The sequence below is a fragment of the Ornithorhynchus anatinus genome, chromosome 11 (assembly GCF_004115215.2).
Source record: "Ornithorhynchus anatinus isolate Pmale09 chromosome 11, mOrnAna1.pri.v4, whole genome shotgun sequence".
Taxonomy (NCBI): Eukaryota; Metazoa; Chordata; class Mammalia; order Monotremata; family Ornithorhynchidae; genus Ornithorhynchus; species Ornithorhynchus anatinus.
The window spans coordinates 38086772-38109190 of NC_041738.1; the positions used below are offsets into that span (position 1 = coordinate 38086772).

Below are 22419 nucleotides of genomic sequence, written 5' to 3' on the forward strand. Positions count from 1 at the left end.
GATCGGATGCCCTCAGGAAGACAACCTGAATTTAAACTGAGTTATCACTAGGTGACACTGCTGTTCTATCTAAAGGCAGTAGCCACAGCATTGGTCTGCCAGAGAAATACTGGACTCTGAGATTATTGCACCTTTTCTGTGCTAGAAGGTCAGCGGGACTGTAGTCAACTCCACTAAGTAGAAGAGTAACTTTAAGATCTGAAAATACAGGATCTTGAAGAACGGATGAAAATTCCTGGGCACTGAAAGATGGGCGAGTTCTCAGAGGCCCCTCTTGAATTTAGGGGTGAACGGAGCATTTCGATCAAAATAGACTGATTGGATTGCTGAAAACTCTGACCATTTCACTTGTTGCCAGAAAGATGTTTATGAGCCTCCCTTGATTGATGGAGTAGCAGAAAGTTGAGCCAGATTTCCCCAGCTCCTGGCAATGTACGGACATTTGCTCTAGTTGAGTTGTCCTTTGGTTTGAAGGCGATGTGAATCTTCTGCACGCTGAGCCCGTGAGTCTTGTTTCCGAACGCTTTCTTATTGTCAGGACTTTCCACATCGGTAGTGTGAATCTCATTCAGCAATAGCCCACAGACTAGATAGCTCCCAAACTAGATCCAGGCGATAATGTGTTCTTCCCTTGGCCTGATCCAGAAAAGTGGCTTTCTGGTGAAGTGAGGACCCCCTGATCTTGGCTTCCTGGCGGGCAGAGTGGAGGGTGTGCGCCTTTATGGTCTGTAAGTGCCTTTTTCTTATCGTCTCCCATCCGGTTGTGATGCTGGCTGACTGTGAGATCTGTCTTTGCCCAGAAAGCTCGGCATCACTTTTGGCACAAGGACTGGCCGGATTTCAAGGTGATATCCCAGCGTCAGGCAAGAATGTACTGCCTGATGAAGGAGCAGTCTTTCCTCATCACAGATGTGCCAGCTGGGAAGCGATCAGGGCGCTGAGGGACGACGAGAACAGTCGTTGCCCGGAAAGGATAGCATCATTCGTAGCACGTGGGTTGGCCAGATGTAGAGTCGATATCACAGCAGCGGGTGAGGCTGATTGGCCTGATGAAGGATGATGGAAGGGAAGGACGAGGGGCTCATTTGTACCGGTACACTTGGAAAATCAAACTGTACATGGAGCTCTCCACTCTAGATACATCTGGGGGTACAACTTCCATCTTAACAGGGGAGTTTTTGTTAGCTTCGACTAATGCATGCAGAGCTTTTTTCTCTTAGGTCGAACAATCCCGACAGCCTGTACAAACAAACACTCAAACACTCTTCGGCAGTTGGATCTCCAGCTTAAAATGTGGATCTTTTAGCCCATCTTTTTTACACGTGCAAACATTCGTCTGCGAGCATAACAATTGCACAGTAGATCCACATGGATGTAACTGCTAAATGTGGTTCTGAAAATATGATCCTGCAATTTTCCCCCTGTAATCAGTTGCACGTGTGATTTCTGCATGCACATTATTCTCTTCCAGGAACATCTGGGTTTGTCGGTTGGCTAACTCTGAATTCTAAAAAACAATTATTTAACAACACATGCACGTACGCATATTATTTTCAACCTACATTGGAAACGCATACTAACCCAGAAAAGAGTGAGCGCAAAAGCTGCATTCCCAAAACAAAAGCTAATTTGTAGAGCTAGTACTGAGTATCCCTATGGGCAAAGGGGAGTCTCATTCCCAGTTTTTCACAAACCCATTTTAATCTTTCTTTCACCATCTGCATTTCTTCCTCTGTGGACAAAGCAGATAGCAATACCAGAAAAGGACTCATGTTCAAGCTTCATTATGTTGAGCACGATTAGAAAATCAAACCGTAATGGTGAGAATAGACTGCCCTTAAAAATCCAGAATCAGAAGTTTCCTTCGAGAGACTTCTAGAGTATCATCGTGCTGACTACGCCAACCGGTCGTTCTTTTCTTTTTTTCACTTGGCATTCCAAAGATCTCCAAGATCCTCTGTCTCGGCCTCGTCTTCGTTTGTTTTCAGTTGCTTTTTAAGTTTCCTAATCTTTCCTTTCCGCGTAAACGTAATCGGTTTCCACGTTAGGTAGTGGAGAAGCAGCTTGGCTTAGTGGAAAGAGCCCGGGCTTGGGAGTCGGAGGTTGTGGGTTCTAATCCCCCTTCTGCCGCTTGTCAGCTGTGTGATTTTGGGCAAGTCACTTAACTTCTCTGGGTCTCAGTTCCCTCATCTGTAAAATATGGATGAAGTCTGGGAGCCCTACCTGGGACACCCTGATTGCCTTGAATCAACCCCCGCGCATAGAACAGAGCTTTGCACATAGTAGGTGCTTAACAAATGCCATCCTTATTAATATTATTATTATTAGTGTACTTGGAAGCTCCCAGCATTCCTAGGGAATCATTCCCGCCTTCATTTTTCCTACCTGAATTTCGGCCCCTCCGAGGACGTAGTTTGGTGTCTCATACAGTGAGTGCTCAATAAATATTTGAAAACCACCATACTTGTCCAACTGGCATTCACCTATGCAGTTTCCATAAGCAGGAGAACCAGCGAGTTCCTTTGTCAAATCCTGCTAAATCCCGGACTGCATTTCACAGTGAAGGACCCCAAAGAGTAACGTAGATATTGAGTCCCGGCCTCCCTATGGGGTCGGTCCCTGGAAAACCAGTTACGTCTCTCTGGAGTTGCCAAGGTCCCCACCCCTCTCTCCCTGAGAGCGCCCACATTTCATCTGAGAGAGGAGCCTGCCATTTAGATGAAGGATTACAAACCCCAGTGGGAAGAATCCAGCAGTTGTAAGTGCTTACCTCCCAGCTGAGAAACCCATAAGACAGCTCACCTGCCAGCTCTGTACCCAGACACATCCACACCACACCCACACTCTGTCTCTCTCGTGCCGTGAGTGTAAATTTTGCTCCCTCCTTTCCTGGAGTTTCCTCGTTTAGACAGCGGGTTGTTCATCCTCATGTGGCCAGATGAAATTGGAACCATATGCGGCAGTGAGCTGAGCTGAAAAGCCAACATTCAGCTTTTCCAGGTCGCTTAAGACACTGAGCTTTCAGACGTGCTAACTCTCAGTGAACCAGGTTGCAACAGGCAAAACATCAACTTAACTTTGCCTATTCACGACACCAGAACAAAGTCTGCTTCTCTAGCTTCCTTTCCCTGTGGAGTGTTGTTTTGGGCAAACAGCTAAACGGTCATGCAATGCTCCCTTCCCCTCTGTAGACACGCAGCGATCCTGTTTTTGAGCCTCTTTCTTTTTCCATCTTTGAAGGGGTTTTTTTTTTTGTTACTTTTCATAAATAAATATTTTAACTGGAAATTTCCAAGCATATGACAGGCCTAGAATGTGAACTCGAATGTACTGTAATAGAAATCATCAGTTGCCATGACGACTTGTTCCAAGAACAGATTGCACACAGTCACATGAGCAGAGAGCGAGCTCAGTAATACTAACACATCAGAGAGCGAAGCCACTTAACCTCAATCGCTTCCAGCTATTGTGCAGAATGCAATTGAATTTATTCCTAATTTCTGCCAGGGCTAAGGAATAAAATTTCCCTGCAGATTCTAATCTTACTCAGGCAGTCACAGCCAGTGATCTGGCCTCGTTCAGCACCAATATTCCGGCCAGCTACTCACCCGAGTCCCCACCATTTTATTACCCGCCAGCCAACCGACCGATCGATCGATCGATTGTATTTATTGAGCACTTACAATACGCAGGGCACTGTACTAAGCGTTTGGGAGGGTACAACGCAACGCAAGTAGCAGACACATTCCCTGCCCATAGCCAGCTTACAGTCTAGAGGGGGAGACAAACAATATGAATACGTAATTTATAAAATGTAGTATAAACTACAATATACTTATTGTATATTATATAAATACAATATACTTATTGTAATTATATAAATACAATAAATTTATATAAATGTAGTATAAAGGTACGTACGAATGTGCTATTGGGGTCGGGAGTGGGGCAAAGATCAAATGTCCGAAGGTCGCAGACGGCTCCGAAAGAAGGAGCTGGGGAAAAAGAGGGCTTAATCGAGGAAGGCCCTTTGGAGGAGATGAGACCTTAAAAACGCTTTGAAGGTGGGGAGAAGGGTGGGCTGGCACATAGGGAGAGGGAGGGAGTTCCAGACTAGCTGGAGGATGTGGGAAAGGGGTCGGCGGGGAGCCAGGTGAGATCGGGGCACGGAGGGCGAGCTGGAGCTGGAGGAATGGAGAGAGCCGGCTGGGCTGTAGTAGGAGATCAGTGAGGTGAGGTAGGATGGGGCGAGCTGATCGAGTGCTTTATTATTCTTATTTTTAGAATAATAGCTTCCCTCCCCCCACTGAAGTCCGCACGTCCCTCTGCCCTGGGGAGGACTGCCCTTCTCAACCCAGAATGGCTGCACAGCTGTGCTGACTCCACGACTCCTGTAGTACCAGGAGTCTAGTTTTATAATAATAATAATAGAAAAGACAGAGTTCTAATACCTACGATAATTACCACTGAGTTTTCTGAATTTGCATATGCTGATATGTAATTCCCACCAGAAAGAGCTCTGGGGCTCTAACTTGGGACTCCAATTAGCATCGCTGTAATAACAAAGCAAACCCTAGTTATTCAGTTGATTAGAGGCTTCTGAAATCAAAATGTCTACCTCCTTCAAACGTCGAGCCTCCCCCAAAGCAGCCTTCCTGCCCGGTGACCACATGACACTCCTTGCAAAAGCTTATCAGTGTTTATGAAGCTGATAAATCAGGAGTTCTCATATGGACAGTCTCAAGCCAGCAGCTTCATCGATCTCCCCTGCCCCCTTTTAAGTTATTTGTCTTTTTCACGTCCAAAGATGATATCAGAAATGCCAAATGAGTCTTTGTTTGCTGTGTTCCTGCTCCTCGTGGGTGTGGGGGGGGGGAGCAGGGGGGAGAAGGGAGGAGGGATGTTTCAGGGAAGCCGCAGGCACTGTTTACGTGAAGTGGCCCTTTGTTTCTGATCCAAGGTCACCTCTCTGCTTCTGTTCAGGTGCTGTCAGTGGTCAGCCTGTGCACAGGCGACGCCTTCTTAGCTGACAGGCTTTACACGATGTTGACTCTTCACTGACCTCCCCTTATTAGTGTCACTTCCAAGGCCCCGGAAGCCTACTTTAATAGCGACCCAAATCCAAGACAAGGCAGAGCACAGGTCTCTCAGAATGCTTTGTCCGGATGGCGGGACAAGGACAAGCAACTGGAACTTGGAAGAGAGAGAGCTCTCTGGAGCAAACTCTTGAAGAGAGAGGAAAACTAATTCCTCTGAGGATTTTTCTTTAGGTTGTAGACCCCCTTAACGGTCAAAAATCTGGATACCAAATCACCGTAGAGTATTTCATTTCATTTGTCTGGGACTAGGTCCCTCTCCAGTGCTCCTTGTGGGCTACCAGCTCTGTTATTTTGTACTCTCCCAAGAGCTTAGTAGAGTGCTCTGCACACAGTAAGCACTCAATAAGTACGATTGATTGATTGATGGGAAATAGAGATGAAGAAAAGTTGGACTGCCAGAAAGGGGAATAAAAAACACATCTGTCAGCCCATATAGTCTGTTCGATAGGTAGAATATAAAGTTCTACTACTTGGCTGCTGCGTGACCTTGGGCAAGTCATTAACTTCTCTGTGCCTCAGTTTCCTCAGCCGCAGAATGGGAATTCAATACCTGTTCTCTCTCCTACTTAAACTGTGACACCCACGTAGGGCGGGGACGGTACCTGATCTGATTAAGTTGCATCTATCCCAGTGCTCAGAACAGTGCATGACACAGAGTAAGGGCTTAACAGATACCATAAGAAAACAAAAAAGCCTGGCAGTAACGGCTGCTGACTCCATGAGTGATGAATGTGATTATTTCCAAGGCCACTGGTTAGTGAAGAAAGTATCATTTCACCCCACTTTGGCTTCTTGTGCTCTTTTCTTGCCAGTGGGGCCCTTAACCAGCATCCTCATCTCAGGTGCATATTTTAAAATTCTGTGACCACTTTGATAATAATAATGGTATTCATTAAGTACTTACTCTGTGACAAGCACTGTCCTCAGCACTGAGGTAGATACAAGAGAATCAGGTTGGACAGTCTCTCCCCACGGGGGGCACACAGTCTAAGTAGGAGGGAGTGCAGGTATTTAGTCCCCATTTTACAGAGGAGAAAATTGAAGCACAGAGAAGGTAAGTGACTTGCCTAAGGTCCCACAGCAGGCAAATGGTGGAGCCGAGATTAGAACCCAGGTCCTCTGACGTCTAGGCTCGTCTTCGTCCCATTAGGCCACTCTGACTGCGCTGCTGCTTAGCTAGATTCTAGGAACAGATGTCATTAGACCTAGAAGCTTTGCGGAGGAGGAGGAGGAGGAGGAAGACCATTTCGTGCCCCCAACAAACTGGTAGAGGGTTCTTAAGTCAAGAAGGAAGTATTCAAGTGGGGTGAATGCAACCTCAGAGCAAGGGGAGAAGGGTGTCAGAGGAGATTTTTGACAACAAATCTCCCCTCTGCCCTCTCCACACAATGCTCACCGCCAAACTCCAAAGGCCAAGTCAGGGCTCACAGCTAGGAGAGTCTTATACTTGGTCTCTCGGAGTGCAATTACACGGATCATGGTGTTGCTCTGAGCTGCAATTTACGGTGGGAATGTGAGTTCCTGGGCTTTTTCATCATTAATTATGGTTACGTGATTGTCTCAAGTGAAAAAAATTGTGCCAGGACCCAGCATTCTCATCGTAGATTACAGTCCAGGGCCACGCTGGAGTCCACGTGACTTTCTTCTCGGACTCCCAATCTTTGTGATGCCCATGGTAAAGCAAACAGCCAGGTAGAAAATGAAAAATTCTGAGCTAAATATTAGGAGTGAGAATGAGATTGAAAGGGGAAAGAGGAAATCTGCCAGAGAGGTTTGAGGCTCTATGACACTCTTGCTTTCTTAGAGTCCAAAGCTCGCTTCTTGCCAGTCAGACTCATCACCACTCCCGCTTCTCTGCAGAGCAAGAGGATATTAATATAAAAGCCATCACACATTCTCTTTCAGGGAAGGCGCATGATTGGAAACCACCGCAGTTTCTCTCTGATTATGTTGCGGAAGGGGTTGCTCTTCTGACGGGGAAATTATACTTTGCTGGCTGGAACTGAATATGTTTTCTAATCAAACCTGGCTTGATTTATACCAGAGTGTCATTTCGACGCTCACGACTCTAAAATACTTCTGACCCTACCGCTAGAGTTATTCAGGTAATTAGCGTCCTGGAAAGTGTACAGAGAATGACTAATCCATATCTGGGAAATGTCCCTTTCGATAGACGGTGGAGTTCTCAAACCTTTACTCTTCCAGCTGAAGCACGCTCAGGAATCCCTGATATTTACATCCTCCTGCTTGAGGCGGCTGAGAGAGTTCCAGGGCAAAATCATCAAGTGTCTTCGTTTCTGGTAATTTTCTCCCACAAGATGGGAGTGGCCTATTGGAGGGTTCTTTTGAACTTTTAGTCTCAGGTCTAGTGGATCTTGACTCTGAGCCTGGGTTAGCAGTGCAATAAATCCTTCCTGTGTTGAGGCTTTCTGGTTGTAAATGCCCAGATCATTTTTCGAAAAAGAAGTTCAGTCCACATCTCCCCAGTCCTTAAGAACAAGCATTACTTGTCTTCCTCCTCATCAAACAGAAACTCCTTGCCATCAGCTTTAAGGCACTCAATCAGCTCTCCCTCTTCTTCCTTACCTCGCTGATCTACTACAAACCAGACCGCACACTTTGCTTCTCCAGTGCCAACCTACTCTCTGTGCCTTGATCTTGTTTATCTCACTGCTGACCCTCTTGCCCACATCCTTCCTCTGGCCTGTAATTCCCTCTCCTTTCATATATGACAGACCACAACTCTCCCGCTTTCAAAGCCTTATCGAAATCACGCCGTCTCCCTGGGTATCTCCCAGACTAAGCCCTTATTTCCCCTACTCCCTCTCCCTTCTGAATTGGCTTCGCACTTGGATCTGTACCTTCTCAGCACTTGATATTCACCCTGCTTTCAGCCCTCCAGCACTTAAATACATACCCATAATTTATTTACATGTCCATCTCCTCCTCAGGACTCTAAGTTCCTTGTGGCCAGGGAAAATGTCTACCACCTCTGCTGTGTTATTTTCTCCCAAACGCTTAGTGCAATTTTCCACACACTGCAAACATTTAATAAATGCCACTGAATGACTGATTCTTATCCAAAGACCCCGTCTTCCTGCATTGTTTTTTAGCCCAAGTAACGTTGATCAGTGGCTCCAGCCATCTCATACTCTTTACCGGACTATTCCAATGAGCACAACCTCCTCCTGGCCAACAGGATCGCTTGCATAAGCTTGAACCCTTCCTTCTTAGCCTTGTTATCTGTTCAGTCAAAATCACATGTGCACGGTATATATAAATAGGAAGTTTTCTTTCCTTCCTTTTCCTGTAAATCCACTGGATAGATGCCAAGGAAAACTCTTCTCAAACTTTAAAATGGAATTCTCCATTTTCAAAGTGGCGCGGTTTTAATATTGACCATAGAAAAGAATTGGTTGGAGCAAGCCGCAGGTGTCAGAAATGTTGTTGGGGACGTTCTTTGGAACCACATTGCGCCTTTAAATGCATTCACACACCAAACTTTTCTTGTAAGCCTATTTCATCCTCAACCCTCAGTGCTCGGGTTGCTTGCTTCAGTCACCAACTTGCTTGGGTTCCGAAGACTATGGTTCTCACTGAACATTTATAATATTTCATGGATGTTCCTCAAAGGCTTTTGCTTAAAGCTGTTGCACATTTTCACTGATGCTTTCAGAATGCGGAATGAATTTCTCCTCTATCTCTCACCAGCATATTTTTGTTCCCCCTGTGGATATGTGACGGTGCTGTGAGCAGGGTCTACCTAGGAGAAGCAGCGTGGCTCAGCGGAAAGAGCCTGGGCTTCGGAGTCAGAGGTCATGGGTTCGACTCCCGGCTCTGCCACTTGTCAGCTGTGTGACTGCGGGCAAGTCACTTCACTTCTCTGTGCTTCAGTTACTTCATCTGTAAATGGAGATTAACTGTGAGCCTCACGTGGGACAACCTGATTACACTGTATCTACCCCAGCACTTAGAACAGTGCTCTGCACATAGTAAGCGCTTAACAAATACCAATATTATTATTATCTGAGGTTACGTACGGGGCTTGGTGGAAGCGGGAGAGGAGAGGATCCTGAAAAGTCATGATGCTTCATAACTCTGGAGTGGGTTGATTTTAAACTCCAGCGCTGGGCCAATGCACCCTCAGATGGCCCTAGTCCGGGCTGGTGTTCCTGGCAGGAAACAGTGTGGTCTGGATTGAAACCTAGGGCGCCTGCCCTCCCCGGATCAATCAAGCAATCAATCAGTCGTATTTACTGAGCACTTACTATGTTCAGACCACTGTACTGAGCGCTTGGAAGAATACCATACAACAGAGTTGGAGACACATTCCCTGTCCTCAAGGAGCTTTTAGTCAGTCCCCCTTCTTCAGTCTCTGCCTGCAGGTGTATGCTATCTACATCTGCCCAACCAACCATCTCTGCTCCAGCCAGTTGCTCAAGTAGCAGTAAACAACATCACAACCACTGCAACGACGACTAACCATAGCCATTTCCGGGGCATCCTGTGTATACATAATATTTCCTAGGCTTTGTTTAGTCTCCCTTCTTACGGTGTCATGAATATCTCCCATAGTTACAACCCTGACGCTCTTCAAAAATTGGTATTTATAGAAGAGCGACCCTTGAAAAGGTACAGTCTACCTACGGTCCCTCTCCCAGGAAACGCTTTCATATAATCTTATCTAATGTTTTTCTCATCCATGCTAAGTACTGAGCGTGGTTTTTTGTTCCTCTTTTTCTTAAGTCCGACCCCACTGACACACGTTAGAATCATTTACTAGCTGTGGGGTCTTTAGCAACATCAAGGGTTTATTTGGGTAGGGACTTGGCATTCTGTCTCAGAGATCCCATTACTTCCCTGCAGGAGGCTGTCATTTCCCCTGAAATTCAGCCACCTCTGTTGCCAATCTCTCGCTTCCTCATTCTCCTCCTGACTGCTGGGAGCTAGCAGGCAGGCCTCGTGTCAACTGCTTCTCCAACTGGCGCAGTCCCTTTCCTTTGTTTCCAAATCCTAAGCAAATTGCTCTGTTGACAATCAGAGCTTCCTAACATCAAACGGCTTCCACAGACAGGTGCGCTCTCTCTTACCAGCAGCTGCTTGCTTGTAGCCGTAGAGACAGAGATGACAGAAGGAAACAGGGTGACTTGCCAATTTCCTTCGGGGCCACCCCAAGCTTGGAGATTCACCCCAAGAACCGAATCCCTTGGCAGTCAGCGCTGGGGCACACGGCTTATGAGTGGGCTAGAGACGCCACCGCCAGCTCCTAATAATGCTTTGGAAACAGAAACACAAATCTCTCCGGCATGAGGATCTGCAGTGGAGGAAAACTACCCTTCCTGCTGCCTGAACTCCACATTTCTGAAACTCCTTTTTAAGGGACATAGGCTCATTAAAGAAATTCCCTGAATTCTGTAGCTACTTAAAAGGATACACATTCTTTTTAATAGACAGGCTGATGTGCCTTATCAAACATGCATCGGGAATCTCTAACATCTGAACACATCCTCATTAGAGAACATCTGGGGCCAGTTTTAGCACTTTATTGACAGTTCCTCTACTGGTTTCGAAGCTGATAGGACTCTCAAGAGTGCTATCATAGGAAGCACTGCCTTCTGCAGTCTTCAAAGCATCCTCAGCTTCCATCTTAAATTAGCTCCCCAAATCCCGGAACCTGATTAGGACATCCATTTTGTAGTGGCCTTTCTCTCATTGTGGTGGGTTGTGTTTGTTTTTTTTTTAAAAAAAAGAACTCGTAAAGCTTACGCTATATGATTTTTGGTTGGCCTTTCAGTCCTCGCTCTTGCAGATTAAACGAAGAGGAGGAAATAGGCTCAGAAGGCTACATTTATCCCTCTCCGGGTCCTTTGGCTGGGTGAGTTCTCCAAGGACTGACTCATATTATCATTATTGTTATTATTGTTGTTCTATTATTCTAATCCAAGCATTTATCCTACTATTACTGTATCAGCCTCCTTGCGGACCTCCCTGCCTCCTGTCTCTCCCCACTCCGGTCCATACGTTACTCTGCTGCCCGGATCATTTTTCTGCAAAAACAATCAGGTCATATTTCTCCACTCCTCAAAAACCTTCTCACCGTACTACAGTCTCTTCTATCTCACCACCGACCTTTCGTCCATGTCCTGCCTCTGGCCCGGAATGCCCTTCCTCCTCATATCCAACAGAAAATTACTCTCCCCACCTTCAAAGCCTTACTGAAGGCACATCTCCTCCAAGAGGCCTTTCCTGACTAAGCCTTCCTTTCCCCTTCTACCACTCCCTTCTGGGTCGCCTTAACTTCCTCCCTTCATTCATTCATTCAACTGTATTTATCGAGCGCTTACTATGTGCAGAGCACTATACTAAACACTTGGAATGTACAATTCGGCAACAGATAGAGACAATCTCTGCCCACTGACGGGCCTCCCAGCCCCACAGAAAGTATGCAAATATCTGTAATTTTATTTATTTATATAATGCCTGCCTCTCCCATTAAACTGTAAGCTCACTGTGAGCAGGGAATGTGTCTATTTATATTGTTATATTGTACTCTCCCAAGCACTTGGTAGAGTGCTCTGCGCTCAGTAAGCTCTCAATAAATACAACTGACTGCCTGATCGACTAGTATATCACTAGTGTATTGACTAGTGACTTGGGGAGCTTCCTGAATACTCGTACAGGCCGTTCTGAATGCTTATGTCTTACCCTGGAAGGGACCATACCATCGAAAGCATGTACCGTGGGGAGAGAAGGTATACATTTAACTCCTTCGGAGAGGATCGGCAACCCCCGGATGTAGTTGAGAAAGGCTAGGTTCAGGCTAACTTTAGGGAAGTTGTCCGTCTTACCCACCCTCTGCGTGGTTGCTGATAGGATGCAGTTTGGGTGGAAGGGGTACTTCCGGGCTCGTTGCGGATAGGCCACGGTGAAGGAAGCGTGTTGGGGTGACAGATCGATGGGGATTCTGGACTACCCTTCCCTATGCTTCGAAGAGATGATTAGGTCCTACAATTGCACCTGTACCACAGATGGGCCTTCAGAGTGGGGCAACTCAGGAAAATGGAGCCAGACGCCCCCTCCCACCCGCCATTATCATTTCATAGAGCCTGAGCCCCGCTCTCTACTGGAATGGAGGGTTGATGGAGCCAGGCTGGCACCTCTAGAAATATTTAGAACAGACTTTGCTGTTCAAGGACTGGGGAGGGCTAGAGTTAGTTTTGATGTTTAAAAGTATGTTCTTTTTTGAGGTTTATCTTCCTCTGAGGATCTGAAATCACTGGTGTGAATCCAGAATAAAATCAACTCATTTCTCTTTTCTCCACCTTCTTTACCTACTTCAAATGCAAAGTCCATAGCACGGAACAGGAGAGTATCTACAAAACCTCCTTGGTTTCTGTGACCAGTTCCCTCATTTTCTAAATCTAATAAACACTGATAATTAAACTAGGAGTGGTTTATGCACTATCCCAAACCACACACTCTAATCTTAACCATTTTCCTGAACCTCTCCCTTGCCCTATCTAAGGCCTACTAGCTCTATCTCTTGCCTTATTTCTAACAACTATTCTTAACCTTAAACCTCTGTCCTAACCTTTGATGTAATGCGTTTTGAGGGCGTTGATTTTCTTTCATGATTGGACATCGATTGTTGACATTATTGACGAAACGTACTTGTCAGTACTTGATGGTTATGTTTGTTTTCGATACCCCCCCCATGATTTGTCATCATGCGTTTTCTTCCCGCTTCATCCTTTCTTGAACTGGCCTCTAACACTCATTGTCCCTCAAATTCTAGGTCTACTTTCCTGGAAGATCTCTTTTTTCCCCCTTTCCCTCTGTCCTCGTTTAACTCTACTGTTTGTCCAAAGATTCCGTTGTAGACTCTATTCAGACAAAAATGATCTCAGCCTCACCAGTAGTTCCCTTTCTTCCTAAAACTGAACTGGGGAGAATGGCCTAAATTAATGCTGACCCTTGCTTTCATCCCTTGAAATGAGGTTTTTGCTCACTTTGCTCTTGAAAATTGCCCTTATTAAAATCACCTGTGGACTCTTGACACGGACAAGTCTAAATCTTTTCTGGTTCATTTTTCAGAGTCGACTTTCTACCCCACTCTACCCTCTAGCATTGAAATTGTTCCCCTTCAGCATCTTATATGTTCATTAATTTACATCAATCTCCCCATTAGATTATAAATTCTTCAAGAATAGGGGTCAAGTCCTTTCCTTTTTTTGTACATTCCTCAAGCTCCTAGAATAGTGCTCTTTCCACAGTAAGTGCTTAATACTTTCGATGCTGATAAAATGCAGTGTTCTGGGAACGTGTTTACCCACTCTTTTGTATTGTACTCTCCCAACTGCTTAGCACAGTAAGTGCTCAATAAATATCTGATTGATTGCTCTTCAAAATGCTGAGCATCCTTTTCCTCTTTGGATAAAATTTCCTCTGGATCTTCTCAACTGTGATTGCCCGCTTGATACTCCTCTGGGAAGTTTCTTCTCTTCTCCCATTACCACCCAGATCTCCCTCTATCTTAATTCTTTCCCAGTGTGACTTTATTTATTCCCAGTTCAGCTATATCATTCCTAACCAAGTGACTCCCAAATCATTATTTCCATCTGTATATCTCCTCGGTTCTCTGTTGCCCCTCTCTAATCCACACTGATGATGAACTTCCATCCTCCCCCTTTGCTTTTATCATATTAGTCATCATTTTCCCTTGTTAGTTGAAGTGGGTCTTCTAACACTTCTGTCCTCTAGGACTGACTTTTTGGGTTGTTCTGTGTCATGTCCTATCTGTTGCGGAATATCAGATACACCTATGGCTCTGCGGAAACAAATCCAAAACTATGCAATTCATTAACAACTTCCTCCTTTGCGATATTATTAGTACCAGTGTCATTTCAGTTGCTTTCCTTCTCACAAGAAGGAATACAAGAAAAGAGCTCTCCTGTATTGGTGTCAGAAGCAACGACTGAAAGTGCAGTATTATCTATCAGGTGAACAGTCAGTTTTGAGCTACCTGACCTCAGGGCAGAATGACAGTCCCTAGCACCAGTTACCATCTAATTAGGCTCCAGTGAGAGGGAGGCGGCAAAGACCATAAATGAGAAGTAGGAATTCTGCAATACCCTGAGGGGGTTCAATAATGTGTGACAAAAGGAAAGAATCACAATCTTTTCAAGGTTGCAGGTCTTTCCTCTGATCTCCCTTTCATTTTGCCTCTCCTCCAAATTCCCCTTTTATACTACATAACCTACACTTCCATATGGGCTGTATCTGGGGTAGTTGTCCTGGAGCACCAAGCTCAGGTGAGCTCTCCTGAGAGCAGCTATCATCATCAGTGGCGTTTATCAAGTGCTTACTTTGTGCAGGACAGTAAGCACTCAGGAGAGTACAGTGTAGACCGAGTTGCTAGACACATTACCTGCCCACAGCGAGCTTAAAGTCTAGAGGAGAAGCTATGCAGCCTTAGCCTTCTCCATCCCCGGCTTTTCTCTTGGTGTAATTCATGATTTTGGACCAATTTCTCCCACGTTCTTAAAAGAATACACTGCTGAGATCCCCAAATATTGACCGAACAAGGGACCAAATATGAAACAACTTTTCAGGACTCACTTTTTATTCCTTTAAGTGACTCCTCAAAACCTGCTCTTTTCAGAAGCACAAGAACCATCTTTGGACTCTCAGATAAGACTGGAATTAGAATCAAGATCAAATGTTCAAGGCTATCAGTGAATTCTTTGTTTCCTAATGGGTTGGCATGCCTTTAAGAAGGGGAATACTCAAAAAATATTGCAGGAGAGGTTAGAGGAGAATCACAAATTCAACTACAAATTGTTAAATGATATTAATTCAGTTTTCCATTCTCCTATCTTTCTTCCAGATTTGTCTCTGTTTTCCTGAGTTTGTGTCTGATCTATGAACATTTCAAATCAACATACTTTGAGCATCATCCAAACTCCTAAGAAGAGTCATTCACGAGTTACAGTGTGCACATGACTGTATTCCAGATGGCCACTCCCCAAAATAATAATAATGTTGGTATTTGTTAAGCTATGTGTACAGCACTGTTCTAAGCACTGATCACAGGGTAATCAGGTTGTCCCACATGAGGCTCACAGTCTTCATCCCCATTTTACAGATGAGGTAACTGAGGCACAGAGAAGTTAAGTGACTTGCCCACAGTCACACAGCTGACAAGTGGCAGAGCTGGGATTCGAACCCAAGACCTCTTACCCCCAAGCCCGGGCTCTTTCCGCTGAGCCACGCCACAGGTGAGCGATCGTAAACCACTTCCCTGAATCGAAGGCGCCACAGTAAGTCTAGAGACAACTGAGGTGATATATCGGCCCGCACTAGGGTAAGCCTCCCATCCAACCGAAACTTCATATTGGCAATGCAGAACTAAAAGCTGTGACAAGATTCTGTTAACTAAGTTATCACACTAATAAATGACACAAAAATAGAAAAGAAAGTAGAAAACAAAATTAAGAAGGCCAGCACATCCTTTGGAAGATCTTGGCAATAGCATGGTATCAAAAGCTCAAAGCTGAATTAAATGCCCATAGTGCTGTTGTGGTGTCCAATCTTCTCTACGGCTTTGGCATCTGGAGTTCACACTGACAATTTATCAATCAATCCATCATATTTACTGAGCCCCTACGTAGAGAGTGCTGTGCTGATCGCTTGGGAGAGTACGAAACAAGACACCCGACTCCTTGGGCAGTTCCATCAGCACCAATGGTGGGGCTATATTCAATATGCTCTGCACACAGTAAGCGCTCAATAAATATGACTGAGTGAATGAACGAATGAGCCCCAAGTGGGTCAGGGACTATGTCCAACCTGCTTGTCTCGTATCTACCCCAGAGTCTAGTACAGGGCCTGGGACATAGTAAGTGACTTTTTTTTAAAAAAAAATTAAAATCACAAACAGTGAAGTTCTGGAATGAAGTCAGTTTCCTAACAACAACATTCGGCTCACCAAAACATTGCTATACTGGATGGGACCTATGAGAATGAGTGACAGCAGTATATTCAAACAACTTCTGTACGGAGAGCTGAATAGGGAAGCTAAAAGCCAAGAGGGCAGAGGGAACCATTTAAGGACACAGTAAAGCAAAGCCTCAGCCGATGCTGCATCCCATCTGTAACCGAGCAGTCGACTGTTCAGGATAGGCCAGCATGTCACACTGTGATCAAGAAAGGAGCGGCTCTCATTGAGCAAAAGCTTATTAAGAAACAAGGAGGAAAAAGAGAAAAGAGTGCCAGGCACTGCAAACAGTAAGCATGACAATACAAGGGTTAACCTTTCAGGGTGCAAACTGCAGCCAGGGCTGAGGGTTCGCATTGGCCTTTCAACCACACATACATGCGAAGGTGAACTTCACTGTCGGTAGCGTCTTTTTTGAACGCAAAGGACAACTGTGTATGAGCATTAACTGTCGATTCAGTTCCAGATTACTGAGCTAAGCAAGCAATTCTGTAATTCCCTGATCTCCTTTGAGTTCACCTTCACAAACACTTGACAATAAATTAACAGGGTCTCTCACTCCTTATTTACCCTGTGACTTCTGTGGATTCATTTGGGTCCGTAGCATTCATTTATTTCTGCAGGCTGTTAGTAGCACGACCTAGTGGAAAGAACCTAGGCCTGGGAGTCACAGGACTTGCGTTCTATCCCCGGCTCTGCCACTTATCACTGTCTGACCGTGGGCAAGTAAATCACAACTTCTCTGGGCCTCATTTTCTTAATCTATAAAATGGGAAATCCCTGGAATCCCTACTACTTAGGCTGTGAGCCAAATGAGGAACAGATACCATGTCCGACCTGATAATACCCCAGTACTTTGGTACAGGGCTTGGCATTTAGTAAATATTTGACAAATATTATTACCATTACTGTCATTATTATTCTTATTACTATTATATCTAGCTATTCACAATAATTTCTAGAACCCATTTCTATCTTTGTCTTCACTTCAAGTGTTCCCATGCTGCGTTCGGTCAACATCCTGTCTTTTTGCCCTTGCAGAATCACTGTGTTGCTGCCAATCCTGTCCATTGCTAAAATGTCTCTCATTTCCTAATTTACCTGGTATTTTTATTTATAGATATTACTTATATATCTGTTTATAGATTATTTTTTCACCTATTTATTCTGATGCATTGGTGCTGCTTTCTGTTTTATACTTGTTCATCCTCCAGCTTTCACTCTCTGTAAATGATTTTTCCCTGCTTCCTCCATTAAACTGTAGGCTGTTTCAGGGCAGGGAAGATCTGTACAATCACTTGTACTTATTGAGCCCCTCTATGTGCAGAACGCTGTACTGAACGCTTGGGAGAGTATGAAACGAGACACCTGACATTTTTCCCCCAGCCGAGTACAATGCCTAGAAGTTGTAATAGTATTTACTGAGCCTTTACTGAGTGCAGAGCACTGTACTAAGCACTGGGAAAGAATACACAAGTGAGAATTAGACATGGTCCCTATTCCTTGGGGGCTCACAATCTCAAAGCACTCAGCTGCTCAGTAAATACCAACTGACTGACTGCAGATTCTGTCCTTTTCCTTAGAGCGAGGACACCTTGGAATTACCAATTTGAGGGTCGCAGTCACTACCTCAAACGACCCCCTTCAGGGATAATAACTAAGGCAATCCTATTTATTATGTCACAGTCACTACATTATTCCCTCGACTGTCCCTTATGATATTGCCCCACTTCTTCATTCACTCCATTTCCTCACACGGCATCAGATCTGTGCCCCAGGAGAATGTTTGGAGGGGAAGGAGCAAACACATTTAGCAGCTGCAGGAGGAGCCACTGCACTTTCCCTAGACTACTGGGAGAGGAGACTAGAACCCAAACCCAACTTCTCTATTTTAAGGCAATGCGGATCCACAGGAGTTGAAAGAGGAGCTCTGCCTTGGTCTAATTATTCTTGGTGTAAGATTTTTTCCCCAGAACTGTGCTAATGGAAATTAAAACACTGCCATTATTTGGACTGGCACAAATTTTTCACTTTTTCATTCCTCTTGAATTTAGTGGTCATTGGTTAATGACCAGCCAGAGAAGCAGCGTGGCTCAGTGGAAAGAGCACGGGCTTTGGAGTCAGGGGTCATGAGTTCGAATCCCAGCTCTGCCACTTGTCAGCTATGTGACTGTGGGCAAGTCACTTCACTTCTCTGTGCCTCAGTTACCTCATCTGTAAAATGGGGATTAAGACTGTGAGCCCCACGTGGGACAACCTGATTCCCCTGTGTCTACCCCAGCGCTTAGAACAGTGCTTGGCACATAGTAAGCACTTAACAAATACCAACATTATTATTATTATTATTATTACCCCAGTGCTTAGAACAGTGCTCTGCACATAGTAAGCGCTTAACAAATACCAACATTATTATTATTATTATTATTAATGAAGACTGTCAGGAAACCAGTGGCCATTCAACTGCTTTGGCCATGGAGAGACATAATCCCTTACTCAAAACAAACAGTTCCTAGATATACATATTTATTTACCCCTTCGTTTGTACGTTCAGTTATTGATTCAGGTATTTCATCCTGCTAACTTTGTATTATAACCTACCGTAACCTTACTCAGAGCCAACAGATCGTACAGTTGAGTAGGGCAGAGGCTAGCCTTTGAAGCAGGGGCAGTGGTACCCAGACCAGGGTTCAGAGTACGCAGGGCAATTTCAAGATCAAACTTCACCATCAGATTTTGAGCTATCGAGACTGATGGAGTAAGTCCAACCGGTCCCATGACCTCAGTGACAAAACAGGCCTAAATAAATAGCTAACCTTTCCCAGTGCTCAGGGTTAATTTCTAGCCCTAAAAGTCTTTCACATGCAGAGATAGAAATCAACAAGAGAATTACGGGTGGGCAAACTCCCACCCAACAGTTTGCTGGTATCTCTTGGTAAGGAATGAGAGTTTGTCCTCGCCATGGGAGGAGGGAGAGGAGACTGCTAGAAGTGGGGTAATCCGACAGGAAGAGCAGACGGGGGTGGAGAACTGAGATGAGAACCAAGGGATGAGAAGCAGGATGGCCTAGTGGATAGAGCACAGGCCTGGGAGTCAGAAGGACCCGGGTCTTAATCCCAACTCCGCCACTTGTCTGCTCTGTGACTTGGGGCAAGTCACTTCATTTACCTCATCTGTAAAATGGGGATTAAGACTGTAAGCCCCATGTGGGACATGGACTGTGACCAAACTGATGATCTTTCATCTACCCCAGTGTTTAGAACAGTGCCTGGCACATAGTAAGTACTTAAATACCCCCCCCCGCCCAAACCTAAGAGGCTCAAGTTCCATTCCTATCTGTCAGATTTGCTAGCTGTCCATGGGGCTGGAAGAATTTGTCCTCAGTTCAGGCTCTTAACCTAGAAAATGGGAACGACGGCTGAGCTAGTTCATTGCTGAGCATAGCTGAGATAATGTGAGGTGCTTTGAGCCCACTGAAAGAAAAGGCTATCCAAACTAGTCTAATTATTAATATTTGTAGTTACATTAAAATTATTTTGCTGAATAATATGGCCCCAACTGCTCCAACCCAACACTGTTAGCAGTTATGTATTTTCTGCCTGTCCTCCACCTATATGTAGGTATGCATATTTATTTACACCTTTATTTGTACATTCAGTTATTGATTCAGCTATTTCATCCTGCTAACTTTGTATTATAACCTACTATAACCTTGCTCTTCCTTCTGATCCCACTTTTTGTAAATAAATTCTGCCTGTCTCTCCCATTAACTTGTAAGCTCCTTTGAAGAAAGAAACATCTTGCTTCTGTTGTACTCTCCAAAGTGCTCAATGCAATGTTTAGCATTCAACGTTGCTCAGTAAATGCCATTGATTTATTGGCAAGTGATACATCACAGTAAAACAGGAGCAGGACATATTACTGCAGATAATAACAATATATAAATGTGTACATATATGTATGTATATATATATATATTCTATATATATATATAGCTCACTACACTAGAAGGCAACAGTATGAAATTTTTTAGGTAATAAAGGGAAGGGATAGGGTGCCTGATTAATGATTTATTAGCAAACAAACAGACTGAAGGCAGGCAAAATATAATAGGTTTTTGTGCACACACAAATATAGGGTACTCTGCCTCTCTGCCAGAAACGGAATTTTATGGAGCAGCAGAGATAAAAGTAAATTCAACCCCAAAGCAAAGTTAATAATGGGGCAACAATTTGTTACTGATGGAATCTAAGGCAGACTCAATAATGGACTAAAAATCCTTTACGAACAAAATAAATTCCATATTGTGACTCTTAAAAATGGGATGAAAGTTTTGATTTCAGAGAGAAAAAGCTTTCATACAAAAGAATGATCATAATAATAATATTTATGGCATTTATTAAGCCCTCTGTACTAAGCGCTGAGGGAGATACAAGGTTATGAGATGAGACATAGTGCCTTTCGCACACAGGGCTCACAATTTTTCTTATCCATTTATGGATGAAGAAACTGAGACTCTGAGAGGCTGTGACTTGCCAAGTTCATAGGATAGAGCATCACAGAGGTGGGACTTGAACCAAGGCCTCCTGACTTCCAGTCCCATGCTCTTTCTTCCAGCCTTCACTGCCTCCCTAGATAATATTTTTGCAAGATAGTAGGAAACCTCCCAACTTCTGCAAATTGTTGACATTTTTTTCCTTCTGAGGCTATTCAGGTATGACTGTAAAAATGATCGTAAAGCATTTTTCAAATTTAAGGAGGTTAAAAATGAAATATTCCATCAACTGAGAAGCACCACTGTCTAGTGGATAAAACATGGGCCTGGGAGTTAGAAGGACCTAAGTTCTAATTCCCGCTCCAACGCTTGCCTGTTGTGTGGCCTTGGAAAAGTCACTTGTCTGTGCTTCAGTTACCTCAGCTGTAAAATGGGGAATAATACTGTGAATCCCATATGGGTTATAGACTGCATCCATCCTGATTAGCTTGTATCTACCTCAGTGCTCACAACAGTGCCTGTCACATAGTAAGCAATTAAAAAATACCATTAAACCCCCCCTGTATTTATTAGTAGTTTCAAACCAGTGATGTCTACCCCACCCTTCCCTTCTTGTCCAGCAAATAATAGGTAAGGGTCTCAGGGTTTACTTCAGAGGAACCCTAGGCTAACGTTCTTAAAAGACGTTCATAAAAACGTCTATCGACGTAAAGTCAGGTTATCATTCACAGTTGGGGCCAAAGAGCAGAAGGCCAGAGGTGGGCTCTACGGTTTAGATGAACTTTGGCATTAATCTGAAAAGAATCTGAAATCAAAGCTTTAAAAAATAATGCCAGAAAGACCTGGCTCTGACGATACACAAAAGCACAATCTCGGAACTCTGCTTGAACCAGGTTCTTTCAAGAAGCGGATGTCTCTTCCCTTTGCTGGTTAGAGGACTGGTCAGATTGACCCCAAGGCTCAAGGCACCGGTTGAAAATTGTATAAAATGCCCTTATAGGCTATTGTCAAACATTGCAGTGCAAGATTATGTCTACACTTCCCCTGCCTGTGGTATAATCCTGTTTCCGAGCTCATTTCTGCCAATTTTTACACTGCTGTTACCCAATCCAAGGGGCAGAGTTGGGTGTTAAAGTGAAAGATGCTGGGCATTGTCACCCCGTTCTTCACACCTGGTCTCTTCCCGATCTCTTCCAAAGAGTTCAACTGCGTGGCAGATAGCGGAGGACGTCGAGGAGAAAGATATTGGTGGGGGGCGGGGGTGGCGATAGTCATTTTCACTGCTACCTACAGTCCACTGCCTTCCCTCTTCGTTTTTTCCTCCCAAACCTAGTGGGAAGTGTGGTACCTGCCTAAGTTGCCTTTACCCACATTATTGCTCTTTACATCTAGCAGACAGAACTGGGGAGTACTTTAGGGAACTCTACTTCAGAAAGAAATCTCCCACTTAATGGATTTTAAAAACAAATTGAATGTGAACAAAATATCAACCTCCCACCTCAAAAGCCTAGCAGGGCTCCCTCCTCTACACCAATTTCCCATACCATTGTCGATGTATAGTAGTTATTGAATGCCTACTGTGTGCAGAGCACTGTACTGAGCATTCGGAAGCTTACGATTAGAGTGGGTAGTCATGATTCCTGCCATCTGGCCATTCTAACTATTCCAGGATGTATTTTATACCCGAGTAAGTCTTTTGGATATATTTGTACACAAGTTTTATACCCGTGACGCTTGCACTTGAGATCTAATCGTTTGGGTGTATTACTGCATTTGTCCTGCCTTTCCTCTTAGACTGTAAATTTCTTGAGGGCAAGGTTCATTCCTTATTT

At 44.4% G+C, this 22419-nt stretch overlaps 1 long non-coding RNA gene across 1 annotated transcript in view; it reads right to left on the minus strand.

The window, feature by feature from the left end:
• LOC120638680 overlaps positions 1–22419 on the minus strand; it is a 58013-nt gene that overhangs the window by 12564 nt on the left and 23030 nt on the right. The window lies entirely within an intron of this gene.